We start from the raw sequence: 14,908 nt of genomic DNA, 5'->3' as shown, positions 1-14,908 counted from the left end.
GAAAAGATGGATTTTTTTTTTTTTTTTGAACAGAATGATCCAGAGCTCTTTCCATCTAGTGCCAAGCACACACGGAATAGCTTCTGATGGACAGATTTAATATCTTGTCCCCGGCCGGCTCTCCTCATGTCAGCATCAGGACCAGTGAAAGCGGGCAGGGCACATGTGAGGAGGGAGGCAAGACCCAGAAAGCTGGCTGGGAGATTAGGAGAGAGAACCCACAAAGGAGTGGGGGGAAATCAAGAGCAAAGATGGAGGCAAAGAGAGGAACCTAGCACAAGAACTTAAGTGGGAGCATAGATCATTGTTTCAGTGCTCATGCACTTCCTCAGAGCGATGCCAAGTGCTATCTATAAATAAAATGAGCTACGGTTTCTTGTACCCATTTGATAGAAAAAACAACTGAGGCTCAGAGGGATTCACTATCATGCTTAGGCATTTCCCCGAAGTTGCACAGCTAGTAAGCGATGACTGAGGATTTCACTCCAAGTGTCTGATTCAGAAGCCGCACCCCTGATCACGACGTGAGCATGAACTAGAATCAATACACTCACAAACACGGCGTCGTCAAGGCGGCCGTTGCTGACACAAACTGGAAGGTTCTCATGGCAACGGAGACGTGGCCGCCTGGCCGCCTCTACACCGAGGTTAAATGTCCCCTTGCTCGTGAGGTTTGACGTGACCTCCAGCTAAGGTTACTACGAAGTCGTACCTCCCGCGTGTCTCAAACTCCGCAGCTGTCGCAGGACGTTAGGTGTCTGGCTCGTTCTACTAGAACGTTTCCTTTCTGAAATGATTTTTGAATTATGTGGTTCAAACGAATATAAAACTTTAAAGGTAATGTTGGATGATTTTTAAGTGCGTTCGCGTACTGGTTTAAAGGACGTTATGTGAAAACGTATGAACGGTTAACTAAATGTTGAAGCCTTCAAAGGACAAGGTACTAGTACGGGATGATTTTCTTAACATGCTTGTTACGCTCCTTTTAGTCTGGTCCTGTAATCGCTCAGTAAACCCGAAAGTAAACAATTCTTCATTAAAATAGCTTTTTTCTAGAGCAGGTACTCCTTTGGTGCTATGACCAGCGTTCTCTTTGAAATTGATGAGAAACGATTGAATCATCACAAAATGGCTTCTGTTAGGAGATAGATACTTACATAAAATGAATACGGTTGTTTACAGTAAATTCTGGACACCCCAGAATATGCGAAAGTAATCATTAGCGTTCACACAATATTTAAATTTCGTAGTCATTATAGTCTAGTTGTTTGTTTTTAAAGACGCCCTCTTTGCATACAGATAATGAAGGGCTTTGAAATAAACGTAGGAAAACCTCAGCTTTGGGCTCAGGTTGACTTCTCACTCACTGTGCCTTCTCCTAGGCTGCTGGCACTTTCCTGTTTTCTGGAAGGGCTTCCCCCACCCCTCTCCCGGCCCAGCATTCACCGACCCACAGACACACGTCTGCTTGCTCGCAGTCAGCAATGACCTCCCTGAAGGTCACCTACTCCATGCAGCTCTCCGGGTCAACCTCTTCCTCTGTGGTCCAAAGCTCCCATTCTAGAGCCTCTCCCATTGATTTGCAATGACTTTGTATATTTGCTTGTACTGTAAGCTCTTGAGGACAGGAAACACTTTATTTGTCCCCATATCCCCGGTGCCTACAATTTTTAAATTCTTGGTCTGAAATAATATATGTTTTAAAAATTAAGATAGGAGTTAGTCTTCTCAATGACTTAGCAAGAATTATTTAGATTATTCCAGACCACATTAGTCTCTATTTCTCTGAATTTGTACAGCAGACTTAAGACCATACTGTTTCTCTAAATTGGGATGAGTAAAAAAGCAGTGTATATTAACCCCTCCACTCCAGGTAGGTTCAGAGACAGAAGCCTGATCGTGTACATCTTTTATGTACCCACAGTACTTTGCCTAATTTGGGAACATGTATTAGGAGATAAATACATATTTTTCAATTGACTAATTAACTGATTGCATATGAAAGTGTATCATTATTCTGGAAAACTCCACAAAGTGAAAAAGTGGTTATCCAAATAGCAAAATAGAGGCCCACAGTGCCAGTGAATAATTATCTGCCTTATGCTACCCGACTTGACTTTCCACTTTTCTTTGGTTGTAGAAAACTAACTTCTGATTGTATTACAATTTTAACTTTTAAAATATTATTAGCTTTCTTTGGACAACAGCAGAACCATTTCTTACTACGGCTTTGAGTAACTTTGTAATACCATATGCCACTCAAGTGTTCTTTCACTTACGATTCTCAGAGTGATTTTTCATGAGTTTTTCTGAAATTCCAAACTGGAAAATTATTTTTGGTCCCACTCAGACATTATACAGTCTTAGGGCTAAATCAAACTACTAGCCTATTAAAAAAAAAAAAACAAGGACATAGTTTTAGACAATGACATGCTTGATTAATTATTCAGTGGGGCCCGATGGATATGTACAGGTTATGTCCTTTTGCGTGTTTGAATTTATAGTGAGTTGAATCTGTTCTCACGGGCTGGTTCCACGCAGGTGAGGGGACACAGATGTTTCATCTGAATACAGTTGACTCAGTTACTGAAGATGTGGCTGAAATGGAAAGGGTAAGTGGTGTAAGGTAAAATCAGAGTCAAAAAATCTTCACACCATGTCTACTTTCCTATTCCGGGGGTAATTGAAACCTCCTTGGATTAGGAATAATTAAAAAAACATGGACTGACATGATCTTAGGCAAGTCATTTATTTCATCTTTTTAAAACTCCATTAACTTGGGGCGCCTGAGCAGCTCAGTTGGTTACGTGGCTGACTCTCGGTTTCGGCTCAGGTCATGGATCTCTGGGTCCTGAGGTGGAGTCCCACATGGGGCTGCGTGCTCAGCATAAAGTCTGCTTGTCCCTCTACCTGCTCGCTAGCTCTCTTTCTAAAATAAATATTTAAAAAAATAAAAGAAAAAGAAAACTGTTAACTCGGGGGCGCCTGGGTGGCTTAGTCGGTGAAGTGTCTGCCTTCGGCTCAGGTCAGGATCTCAGGGTCCTGGGCTCCCTGCTCAGTGGGGAGTCTGCCTCTCCCTTTCCCTCTGCCTGCCCCCTCCCTTCTGCTCGCCCCTGCTCCTGCGCGCGCTTTGTCTCTCAAATAAAATCTTTAACACAAAACAAAAACTCTGTTAACTCAGAAAAATAGAAACGGCAATGTGCAAAACTCCTTATCTTGGAGTTTCCATGAGATCCAATAGATGTAACTGAAAGCTTTTCAAAGCTTAAGGACTTGCAAGGAAATCCACTTTCTTTGAGATAAACCCCCATTTCCACGTAGGAAGGAGCCCTCGGAGGTCAAACTCCAACTTCTTTCCTGAGATTCAGCTTCCCCTGGGAGAGTTCGCTTTTCCAGTGCTTTCCTACACAACAGGAGGTGGTCTGATTCCAGGCCTCACACCCTTCACTGCATAACATAACATACGTGATAGAGCTTAGCATCTTCAGCGTGCGGCCCCTTCCTCGTTTCCACTTTTCCATTTTTAGGCCTCAAGCAGAAGTGGCTTTAAGCATATCTCGACTCCTTGAGCTCTAGACCCAGGAAATTACAGGGAGGCAGTTACTTCCCTGGTTTGTCTAATTCCAGTTTCCTAAAGAAGGTTACAGCCCTTCCCTAGATGATTAACATCAAGAAGGTCCAGCCCTGGGGCGCGCGGCTGGCTCAGTTGGTAGAGCACGTGACTCTTGGATCTTGGGGTGGTGAGTTTGAGCCCCACATTGGGTGTAGAGATTACTTAATAAAATCATGAAAAAAAAAAAGTCCAGCCCTTCAGGACACCATCTGTACCTATAGGTGAGTAACCTTACCCTGGGGTCTCAACATGAAAACCTGACCAGAATACAACAGAATAACGGCTTGGTTTCATTAGGGTTATAGCAATAAAAATAACTCTTCTAATTACTTTGTATACATTATCTCTTAATCCTTATGAGGCTGATAGTGGTATCCCTGTTTTACAGATGAAAAAGCTACATCTTCCCATTAAAGGCCTGCTTAAGGTCTCAGTCAACAAGAGAGCTGGCTAGGAATCTAGTTCTGACTTCAGAGCCCCTGTGCGATACCACTTCTGAATAAATATATCATTGTTATATCCTGTTTAGTAACGTGAATATTTAGAGAAGGGCAACAGTCCTGGGCAGAATTAGTCACCTTCCTCCCCCTCATTTTTTTACCGCTGCAAAACACCACCCAAAGCCACTGGCAGAGACTTAGGGACTCTGAGGGAACCAGATAACGCCATACACGTTGTCCCCGTCTGGACAAAGACTTGAGGTCCTAGCTTTCTGAAGGCAGAAGAAGGAGACAAAACTCACACTCTCTGAGAGTGACCCCCCCGCCCCGCCCCCCCGGGCCCCAGTGGTCTGCTCATCTTCTCTTCCTTCCCCACTCCCTGCAGACTGAGATTTCAGGCATCTGGAGAAAGACAGAGAACTGTGTTAAATTCTTGGCCCCGGACAAGAGCATTTTCAGAGCCAGAGCTGCTCTGGGCTTTTCAGGGACCCAGAGCAGGAAGCTGGGACTACAGCACTTGTGGGCAGCTTGAAAGTAAATGTTACGTGAAACCACGGCTCTTAAAGCATTTCGAAAAATCACACTCCTGGCCCTATGTTTCTCAAAAGCACATGTTGCTGTCTGTTCCACTTCAAAACACACACTGACACGGCGAGTCACTGTTTAATTCATCACTGAAACATTTCCTGTCCTAAGCAGCACTTTTCAGGGACCCTCAGCGCTAGGCAACTTGTGGTGAGTCTCTGTTCTTTCATTGAAAAATAAGACCGGAGAGGCGAAGGGGGGGTAGAAGCTGACCCAGAGAGTCAGTAAATGTCTACGATTGCTCCCATAACCTCTTCCCCCCAGAACTGTGAAAATAGAGAAAAAGCATAGAATGATGCTGGTAATTGACTTGGGAATGATTTTTTAGTTCCAGCTCCAAAAATAATCTTTGAAAATTAAGTTTCATTTATGTCAACATTTCCGTAAGGAGATAATGCTGTGTGGAAGAATCAAGCTAATAGGATTTTAAACAGACCCAGGATGGAATCGCACTGCCCGTTAGCTATTTGACTTTGGCCATGTCATTTCTCCCCTGGACCCCGTGTCCCCACCCGCGGTGATGTGGAGGTTAGAGGGACATACGGAGACGATTGACCAGTTTGGACATGATGCCCCCTCTGCGGCTCCCTCGACGTCTGGCCTGACTGCATTTCTTTGGACCCTGGCTGGCTGAGTCTTCAATGGCTCCCCAGCCGGTAGACGTACTATTTCGGTGTGCTTACTGTGTTCTCGGAACTTTGCCAAGCAGTTTACAGGGACTATCGGGCTTACTCATCACAATATCCCCGTAAGAAGGAGACTAGTATGATTCCCGCATGAAAGACGAAGAAACCCAGAGTGAAGGTCCCCAAATGGCTTCTCTAAGGAAAAGCCGCTTTTCTACTGCTGTGCCCCAAAGTCTTCTGATTTTCCTGAATCTTTCGTTTCCTCCCTCTGCCAGGTCCCAGGGACTGGCCTGCTCTACCCACTCTTGAAGGAGGCATCATCTGCCAATGGGGCAAGAGGAAGGGGGCTCGGTCATCTCTATCTCTCTGGCCCCACCATCCTTGCTACCCTTAAATACAATCATGTACACTTTTTTCTTTTTTTTAATGTTAAGGGTTTTGCTGCTGATGAGGAAAGAAATAGGATAATAAAATTAACAGAAGGGGACATTATACACATCCTGGAATCCTAGCGATATTTTATTTTTTATTTTTATTTTTTTTAATTTATTTATGTGACAGAGATAGAGACAGCCAGTGAGAGAGGGAACACAGCAGGGGAGTGGGAGAGGAAGAAGCAGGCTCCCAGCAGAGGAGCCCGATGTGGGACTTGATCCCGGAACGCCGGGATCACGCCCTGAGCCGAAGGCAGACGCTTAACAACTGCGCTACCCAGGCACCCCCCTAGAGATATTTTAGAGACATGGCTCCTGATTCGTAAAGTTCTCGACTCTGAGTCTCTGAGACGGTAAGAGGGTGTGCTTGGCCCATGCGGCCCTTTTCCTTCACCCTACCGTTTCAATGCTACCACTACCATAATTAATTTTCCTTCCCAGAGTTTACACAGATTAACGCCAGTTGACATGGCTCTTACAGGACAAAAGAAAAATAGCCTGAGGGATAAATAAATAGTTCTAGATAGATGTATATACGGATTTTTAAATTTCTTTATATAGCACTATTATTTTGTATTATAGACAATTCCAATACCATTTGCAGCCTTAGAATTGAGGAGAAATTGGCTCCATGCTGTGCCTCGCCTTGCCTGCATAGGCCTGGCCTATGATTAGGGCCACTTACTAAAATGTCTGCAAATAACACTCAGTTGAGACTCAACATTCTTGTGAATTGGAAGCTAACTGCTTGCTGCATTCCCACTTTCCCTAGTAACTCCCCCAGAACAGGGATCTGCAACCCCAACCCCAGCAGACACGATCACTAAGCAAAACAATACAAACCCACAAAGATTAAAAATCTCCAGTATTGCTGGGTTTTTCTTCATACTCTTCTTTTTTCGGGTCAGCTATATTTTCAAGAAGGTAAGGGAAGGTGTGAGATTGAGAGTGAATGGTGCAGCTGGAGAGAGGTTAGAAAGGAAGTTATTTTTAGGAAGGCTTGGGTGGGAAGGGAAAGTCTATCTCACACACAGAGAGAGGGGGCAGGTGCGGCACAGCCAGGGGAGGGCTGGCTACCTGGGAGAGGGTTGACTACTTCTCTAGACCCACTCATTTCTTCTCACATGCTCCCAACCCTTCCCCACCACACCTTAAAAGGAAGTCAGCCCAAATGCCTGGGGGGCATATAGCCAGAGGGCACCGTCTTGTTCATGTTACCCTCCCTCTCCATTCTCACAGGAGGAAGGTTCACTCAGTACAGAAAACATGAAGTGCCTACTGTGTGCAGGACCGTCTGCTAGGCACACTTGGATTTCACAAACATGATAGCTGACACCTGCTCTCTATTTGCTGAGATACCTTTTGAGCTGGTAGTTTTAAGCTAGCAGGTTTTTGTTTGGGTTTTGGTTTGAGTTGGGTTGGTTTTTTTGTTTTTTTTTTAAGATTTATTTATTAGAGAGAGAGACAGAGGCAGGACGCACAGCAGGGGAAGGGGCAGAGGAAGAGGCAAAGCAGATTCCCCACTGAGTGAGGGGCCCAATGTGGGGCTCCATCCCAGGACCCCGAGATCATGACCTGAGCCAAAGTCAGATGCTTAACTGACCGAGCCACCCAGGCGCCCCATGGTTTGGGGGGGTTTTTTGGGGGTTTTTTTGGTCCCAAATTTACTAAGTTATTGACCCACAAAACTGAAATACTCACCCACCATAGCTACTTTCTCCTTCAAATGATGTATAGTGCATACTATACTCTTACTGTGGCCAGAGTGGTTCATATCTACAACATGTGATCAATTCTCAGTTATCCAGAACACCACAGAAGTATGTCATTGGGGGGAGGCGGAGAAAGGATGTCATTGGATTAGACTGACGGTGTCCTTCTCCAGGAGGTAAGAGGTGAGTTAAACCCCCATGTGAAGAGCAGGAAATTGTGAATTTAATTTGACAAAATCTATTCACTAGATTGTTTTATTTCAGTGCCTCAAATGGATCTTAAGGCCTTTGAATTCATTGACCTTTAACTGAGTAGAATATTAACTAGAAACTTAATACTAATTATAGCTATCTCGTAGGGGAGAGGGCTGTGTGTTGTATTTGTTCTAATCATACAACAATGCACCAAAAAAGCATGCAAAACCAAGCATATAATAAATACTTTTAAAATTAATGCCCACACACATAGAACCCTCCCTGAATCTTAAATAACTATGTCTGCACAGAATGAAGGCTTATGTATACCTCTTTTTAATGCCCTTCTCTTCAACATGTGAGTGCCCAGAGACTGTGACCCTTTCTTTATGTTAATTATTTTTTAAAAATGATCACTTTAACAATGACCAGCATAATGAGAGAGCCAGAGCTCTAGAATCCTGAATTTTATTTCTCTTTTTCTCTGATATTCGGGAATTTCTACTGCTAGAATTGCTGTGGAATATTTATCAGACCTCTGTGTCTTTAAAGTGGGCATAACATCTTTACCACTGGATTACACATATGCTTTGAAATCTTAGGATGGTAATTATTATCTCGTACATGAAGTATCACTTACCTAGTAACAAGGCAAGCAGAATTTAAGGATCAAGCATGTTAAATAGGATCAGGATGTTGATAATGTTAAAGGCAAATTTCACATCCAATCCAGGGTCTACATACCTATATGCCATCCAAGACTGTTACACTCTTGTCTGTCCAGCTTTGAGCTATCCTGGCAATGGATGCTTCTTCATGGTCCATAACAGTACCCTACATTAGAGTAAGGTGGACAAGAATAATATCAGTTAGATATAATCCCAGTTTTATTTTTTTAATGAATCTTTATTTTTATATTATTATTATTATATTACTGTTATTTGAGAGAGAGAGAGAGAGAGAGATAGAGTGGGGGTAGGAGGTGCAGAGGAAGAGGCAGAGAGAGAATCTTGAGCAGGCTCCACACCCAGTGTGAGCCCAACATGGGGCTTGATCTCATGACCCTGAGATCATGACCTGAGCTGAAACCAAGAGTCGGTCACAACCGACTGAGCCACCCAGGCACCCCATAGAATCCCAATTTTAAAAAGGACTAAGCTTTGGGGCAGCTGGGTGGCTCAGTCAGTCAAGCATCCGACTTTGGCTCAGGTCATGATCTCAGGGTCCTGGGGTCCAGCCCCACGTCGCGATGGGCTCCCCACTCAGTGGGGAGCCTGCTTCTCCCTCTCCCTCTGCCGCTCCCCCTCCTCGTGTGCTGTCTCTCTCTCAAATAAATAAAATCTTTTTTATTTTTTTAAAGATTTTATTTATTTATTTGACAGAAAGAGAGAGAGGGAGCATAAGCAGGGGGAGCGGCAGACTCCAGCTTGATTCCAGAACCCTGGGATCATGACCTGACCCTAAGGCAGACACTGAACTGACTGAGCCACCCGGGTGCCCCTAAATAAAATATTTTTTTAAAAAAGAGGATTAAGCCTCAATAGCATTCTTCGTTTGTTTTTATTAATAGGCTTTATTTTTTTAGAGCAAAAAAATTAAGCAGATCTCATTTTGGCCCCCCCATCATTTCCCCATTATTAAAATTTTCTATTAATGTAATCGTACTCTTTTTATTATATTTTAAAAATTGGAGACGGTTATTGCTTTGGTGAATAAGAAAAGTATTCGTGATCGTAAGCAGTTGGACCTATTAACTACTGACAGAGGAAGTACTTTCACACCATCTATACCCAGACTAAGATTATTTTATTTGGTGGAAATTCCCATATTTAAACAGCTAATCAGCTAAATTTGCAACCAAACAAAGAAAGCACTAAACTTGCAACATTAAACTATAGACGAAGGTTCTGCTCTTAACCGTCCCCTTGGCCAGTGGCTTTGGCCGAATCTCTTAACCTCCGTGGAAGTCTGTGTTGGATTAGAAAAGCCAAAAGATGCCTTTCAAGCTCAAAATGTTATTAGTTTATTAATCCCCTGTTGCCCAAATGAGTGGTAGACTATGTCAGGAGGCTCATAATTTTTTTAAATTTACATAGTTGGGTTTTCAAAATATGTCCTTAAAAATCGAGCACCTCAAACCCATCATTTCACAAATATTGCTTCAGATGAAACTAAATTTTAAAAATTATTCAATTGATGTCAAATTAGAGAAAATGTTATCCAATTGTGCAAGTAACATGGACATGACAAAAACCAGAAGTAAAGAGCAACTGAATAAAGTTTGGGAACACCGGATTAATCAATGAACCAATCCATTCAAGAAACTGTGTCAAACACTGCCTTGTCCCTGAGCTCTTCTTTTTCAACTGTATTCTCTAGATAATTTGGCTCAATTAATGAACAGGTACATCGGAACTGACGGGGCGGGTGGGGGGGGGACGACACAGTATAATAAGAAAGGTACTATGTTAGAGAAATGCCCAGGGGCGAGGGAGCGCTGAACAGAGCAATTAGATCTAATTCCAAAACACCTTCAATATTTCTGGAAACTAGACAAAGTCTACAGGGCCAATTTGTGAATAGAGAGAAGGACTGGTGAAACCTGTCTTAAAGTTTTCATCATCTCCTCGTCTTACAGGGCCTGGAACTTGATGTACTCACTGGGACGCTATCCTAGGGATTGAGATCATTTGTAGGTTTCTCAAGTCAAACGCTGTCATGGTCTGTCTGCAGACCGCCCCATCCCCTTGGCACCAACCCCACCGGCCCTCCCTCTGGGAGGAGAGGAGACATTTGATTCATCTTTACATGAAGTTTTCAAGTATCCGAAGCCCGTGGCTCGCTCTTTAATGCACGTGCGGAACATCGAAGTCCGTCTTCATAACCCGTACACCTTTGCCCGATGTCTGAAACAAATACTTGCTGGACCAAAAATGTAGGCAAGTTATGAACGACCCGTGAACCACTTCTGCTAAAGGCACATGGAAGATGCCAGTGATTTGAAATGTTGTCATGTTTCCATTTTTTTTAGATTTTTCCCTGTCCCGCGCCTATGTGTCCTAAGGCGAAGAACTTGGCACATGTCTCCTTTCTCCACTGGGTCTCACGCGGCTGCTGTAGCGCTCGGCCCTTGCAGAGAGCGGACGACCGTTTCTGTCGTGTGCAAAGCCTGCCCTTGAAGATAATCCGCCATTCCACGCAATGTCCTGTGTTCCAAGTTTCAGTTAAGGATCTGCTTTTTAAGGGACGCCTGAGTGGCTCAGTCGGTTCAGCATCCGACTCTCGATTTCAGCTCAGGTCGTGATCTCATGGTCGTGGGATTGAGCCCTGAGACAGGCTCCGTGCTCTGCGTGGAGCCTCCTTGAGATTCTCCCTCTGCCCCTCCCCCTGTTCTTGCTCTCTCCTAAATAAATGAATTTTAAAAAATAATAATAACAACAATCTGCTCTTTAAGTGTGGGTTGCCTTCCTTGATGAATGCCTATTGTTTCTTTGCCAAAGAGTGAAAAATCTCTTTTTTTTTCCTTTAGTTCTTGGGAAAAATCAGTCCTTGATTGCAGTAATCAGCTTATCCCAGGTACTTAGTGATATCTATGCCCTCTGTTACTTTTATAAAATAATAACTAATATGTGCAATCCTATGTGCTAGGCCCAAAACTACATGTAGGACTTTTAACCTTCACACCAACCCTATGAGTTTGTATGGACCAAAGTGAGTTATGAACCCAGCTAGTCTGAGTCCAAAACCCACACTATTCACCACTCTATGTTTTTGTCCCTAGTAATCCTATTTTGGTTCATGTTTTACAAATAAACCTCTCTCAAACTTTTTTTAAGGAAAAGGGTTATTGCTCCTTAATTAATAAATCAATATAACGGTGAGTCCTTCTGTAACTTTTTTAAAAAATCCTTTATACAGTACCCCAAGAATTCAGTTCTCAAATGTATCTTTACACCTGTATTTTTATGGAACGATTTGCTTGATGTGATGTTCTGTTTCAAGTTATAATACACACCCATCTGTCATTCTCTTCTTGCCGTTTATGGAATAAAATTATGTGAGTTAGGGACACACGTTTCATGGCTTCCTCCCCAAAGAATCATGCACACAGCTGGGACACTCGGGCTACTGCAAAAAAGGAAACTGTGTGCTCGAAACAGCTTTAAAGTCAGGGGCTGAAGAAGAAGCAAAGCTCCAGCCTTCTCCTGAAAGCCATTTGTGCTTCCAGGGAAGGAGTCCTTGGCACAGAAATTGGCGTTTTTATCTGACATACCGGCTCCCAGGGTTTCAAATAACAGCGACAGAGCAAGAACCCAACTTTCTAAGTCTGCCACTGCGAACTTGCTGGACGCAGAGGGAATAGCTCTGAATGTGGCTTTTGTGCCCCATCCTTTCTAGTTACCTACTAGCCTCGCCATGCTGTGCACCTGTCCCCCGGACATTCCAGACGTGAACTGTCCTCTCTCCTGCACTTGAAGATCTTAAGGAAATGCAAGTGGTTGTAGTGTATCTGGGACGTGTTAATCAGTACCAAAGCCTCAAAAGAATGGGTTTATAAATGATGCCATTGCAGAGAAATAAGGACGGATAGGTCCTCTTTGTTTATTTATTTGCATACGTGTAGATATATATACATGCATGTGTGCGCGTGTACGTATTTCCTGCGGCAGAGAAGGGCTAGACCGAATTTGAAATGGCGGTGGGCAATCGCATACAAGTGCATAATCGGTTTACGCCTGCTATTCTCTTCTGTTGCAACCGCTGTCACTGCTTTCTGTGACTTGGTATTAGATTGAATTTCTACTCCTGCTATGTTTAGAATCTATTTTTAACTTGGCCAACTGATTTACTATGGAGCCATGTGAGTGTTGCTATTTTTAAATATATAATAGTTGTCCCTGGAACCCAGTTAAAGCCCTGGAGAAGACCATTGTATGCCCACACTGCTGTACCCTACATGTTCCAGGATGTAAGATAATGATTTTAAAAAATTTTGTTACTGAGTTCCTGCCTTATGAGAGGCAACAGGCTGCCTGCTTTCAAATGTTTTCTCATTTGATACTCAAAAAAAAAAAAAAAATCTCGTGTTGCTAGAGACTTCTTGCCTTCCCAGCACATTGTAACTTTACATGTAATTGTAAAGCTGTGGACTGAGCGTGGGTATTGATGCCAGGTGGTCCTGAGTTCAAATCCCGTCTTTGTCGCGTGTTAGCTCTGTGGATTTGAGCAAATTCCCCAGCCTGAGTCTCAGCTTTTTCACTTGCCAAATGGGAAAAGAGCCAAGTAGTTGTGAAGAAACCCTGGGCTGATGAGCGCGTCTGGCACAAAACAGCAGCCCCGGAAAAGGTGGGCATTGTTACTTTGTATTATTCTGAGTTCCTTCTCGTCCTGGAAGAGAAAAGGTCCAAGAGCTCGGAAGACACATCGGTTAAATGCTCACTCCGCGGCTCCTGGAGCTCTTTGACGGGGCGGTCTCGATCTGAGGGGCTGGAAGCCAAGCAGTCACCCCATTCAGCATTTGAACAACCGCCAGACCTTTCAGTTGGGGCCTTTTGCCCGTGGGAGTCCTGACACACCTGCTAGAACCTGGGGAGGGAGTCCTGGTAATTGTTTAACAGAATATTAGCTTTGCGCGGGTGTGTCTTGGCCTGCTTGGTCTCAATACGGCTTAGAAAGAAGCAGCAATGACACACACGGCGACAGGGCCAATCCTTGGCCTCCTGTGTCTACACCCCACCGGGTCTGGGTTAATACCCCTGGGTGAAGATTTCAGAATCCCGGTCCTGTCCTCCAGGAGACCCACCAGATGCTCTCTGGGTCAAGGGCCGGCGGAGCTCTGCGAAGTGGTCTGGGTGACACCCCGTGACTTTGAGATAACAGCCTCGTGTGCCTCCGCCGTTCCCGGGACTCCTTAGGAACGGTCTCTACCGCCTGCGACTGGACGGTCCTGTTAGGAGACACTGGTACAGCTCGTCCAGGTTGGGGTAGGCGTTAGCAGAGCCGGGCTGCTGAGTCCGGTGAGGAAGGACGAGCTCCTAGGTCTGAGCACCTAGCGTTCTGCCGGGCACTTCACCAGGGAGGCTTTACCGTTGCTCCGGGGAAATGAGCGGGGAGATTTTCCTCCCACTGCGTTTGCGGAGCGTGAAATCTCTCGTAGCTCAAAATCACACTCTTCCGGGCGCCTGGCAGGCCCAGTGAGTGGAGCGTATGACTCTTGATCTTGGGGTCGTGAGTTCAAGCCCCACGCTGGGTGTGGGGATTGCTTAAAAATAAGATCTTAAAAAAAGAAAAGAGAAGGGGCGCCTGGGTGGCACAGCGATTAAGCGTCTGCCTGTGGCTCAGGGCGTGATCCCTGCATTATGGGATCGAGCCCCGCATCGGGCTCCTCCGCTGGGAGCCTGCTTCTTCCTCTCCCACTCCCCCTGCCTGTGTTCCCTCTCTCGCTGGCTGTCTCTCTCTTTGTCCAATAAATAAACAAAATCTTTGAGAAGAAAAAGCAAAGCAAACTCTTTTATAGGACTATTTCAAGAAACAAATCCTTTTCTTCTGGTATCTGCACAAACTGGAAAGAATTACGAGTCCCCTCGCACTGAACACCCACTGCTGACCAATGTCTCCTACTGCACAACATACTTACCAGAAATATTTGCAGGATGTAAGTTTGATTGTCTGGTCCTAGTGCGGGTCTTCCTGGACCTTCTCAAGCAGTCGGGTGCTTACCCACTCCTCGAGCGCAAGGACTTCGGTGTTCATTTGTCTCGTATTTGCCAAATCACCTAATACAGGGCTCTGTCTTGTCAGCTTCACAGCAGTTACTGTGGCAAAGGACATTTCCATGGTGCTGGCTCAGTCCTAAAGACAGAAACATTGTCTTTCTTTCTTTCTTTTTTGTTGTTTTTAAGATCTTATTTATTTATTTGTCAGAGAGAGAGAGAGCACAAGCAGGGGGAGCAGCAGAGGGAGAGGGAGAAGCAGGCTCCCCACTGAGCAAGGAGTCCGATGCAGGACTCGATCCTGGGGCCCTGGGATCATGACCTGAGCTGGAGGCTTAACCAACTGAGCCACCTAGGCATCCCAAGACAGAAACATTTTCTAAGCAAGTATTTTTGCATAAAATTTCACAAACTGAAGGGCTCTCATTTTGTGTTATAAAACTTTATGAGTCATCCTTGGAGATGGTGGGTTTTGTTTTTTGTGTTTTTTTTTTAGGTTGTATTTTAAGTAATCTCTACACCCAGTGTGGGGCCCAAACTCAGGACCCTGAGATGAAGAGTCGTTCTCTCCACAACTGAGCCGGCCCGGT

At 44.5% G+C, this 14,908-nt stretch overlaps 1 long non-coding RNA gene across 2 annotated transcripts; it reads left to right on the top strand.

Annotated features, from left to right (window-relative positions):
- Positions 1–559: 559 nt before the first annotated feature.
- On the top strand, positions 560–10,973 carry LOC103666906. 2 transcript variants are annotated; one of them, XR_569615.2, is made up of 4 exons: positions 560–2,612; positions 7,499–7,593; positions 10,244–10,540; positions 10,637–10,973. It is a non-coding gene; the product is annotated as an uncharacterized LOC103666906 (long non-coding RNA). The 2 variants fall into 2 exon arrangements; XR_005836333.1 differs by lacking the exon at positions 7,499–7,593.
- Positions 10,974–14,908: the final 3,935 nt, after the last annotated feature.

Source organism: Ursus maritimus, unplaced genomic scaffold (genome assembly GCF_017311325.1).
Source record: "Ursus maritimus isolate PB19 unplaced genomic scaffold, ASM1731132v1 scaffold_2, whole genome shotgun sequence".
Taxonomy (NCBI): domain Eukaryota; kingdom Metazoa; phylum Chordata; class Mammalia; order Carnivora; family Ursidae; genus Ursus; species Ursus maritimus.
This window is presented reverse-complemented; position numbering and strand designations above follow the sequence as displayed.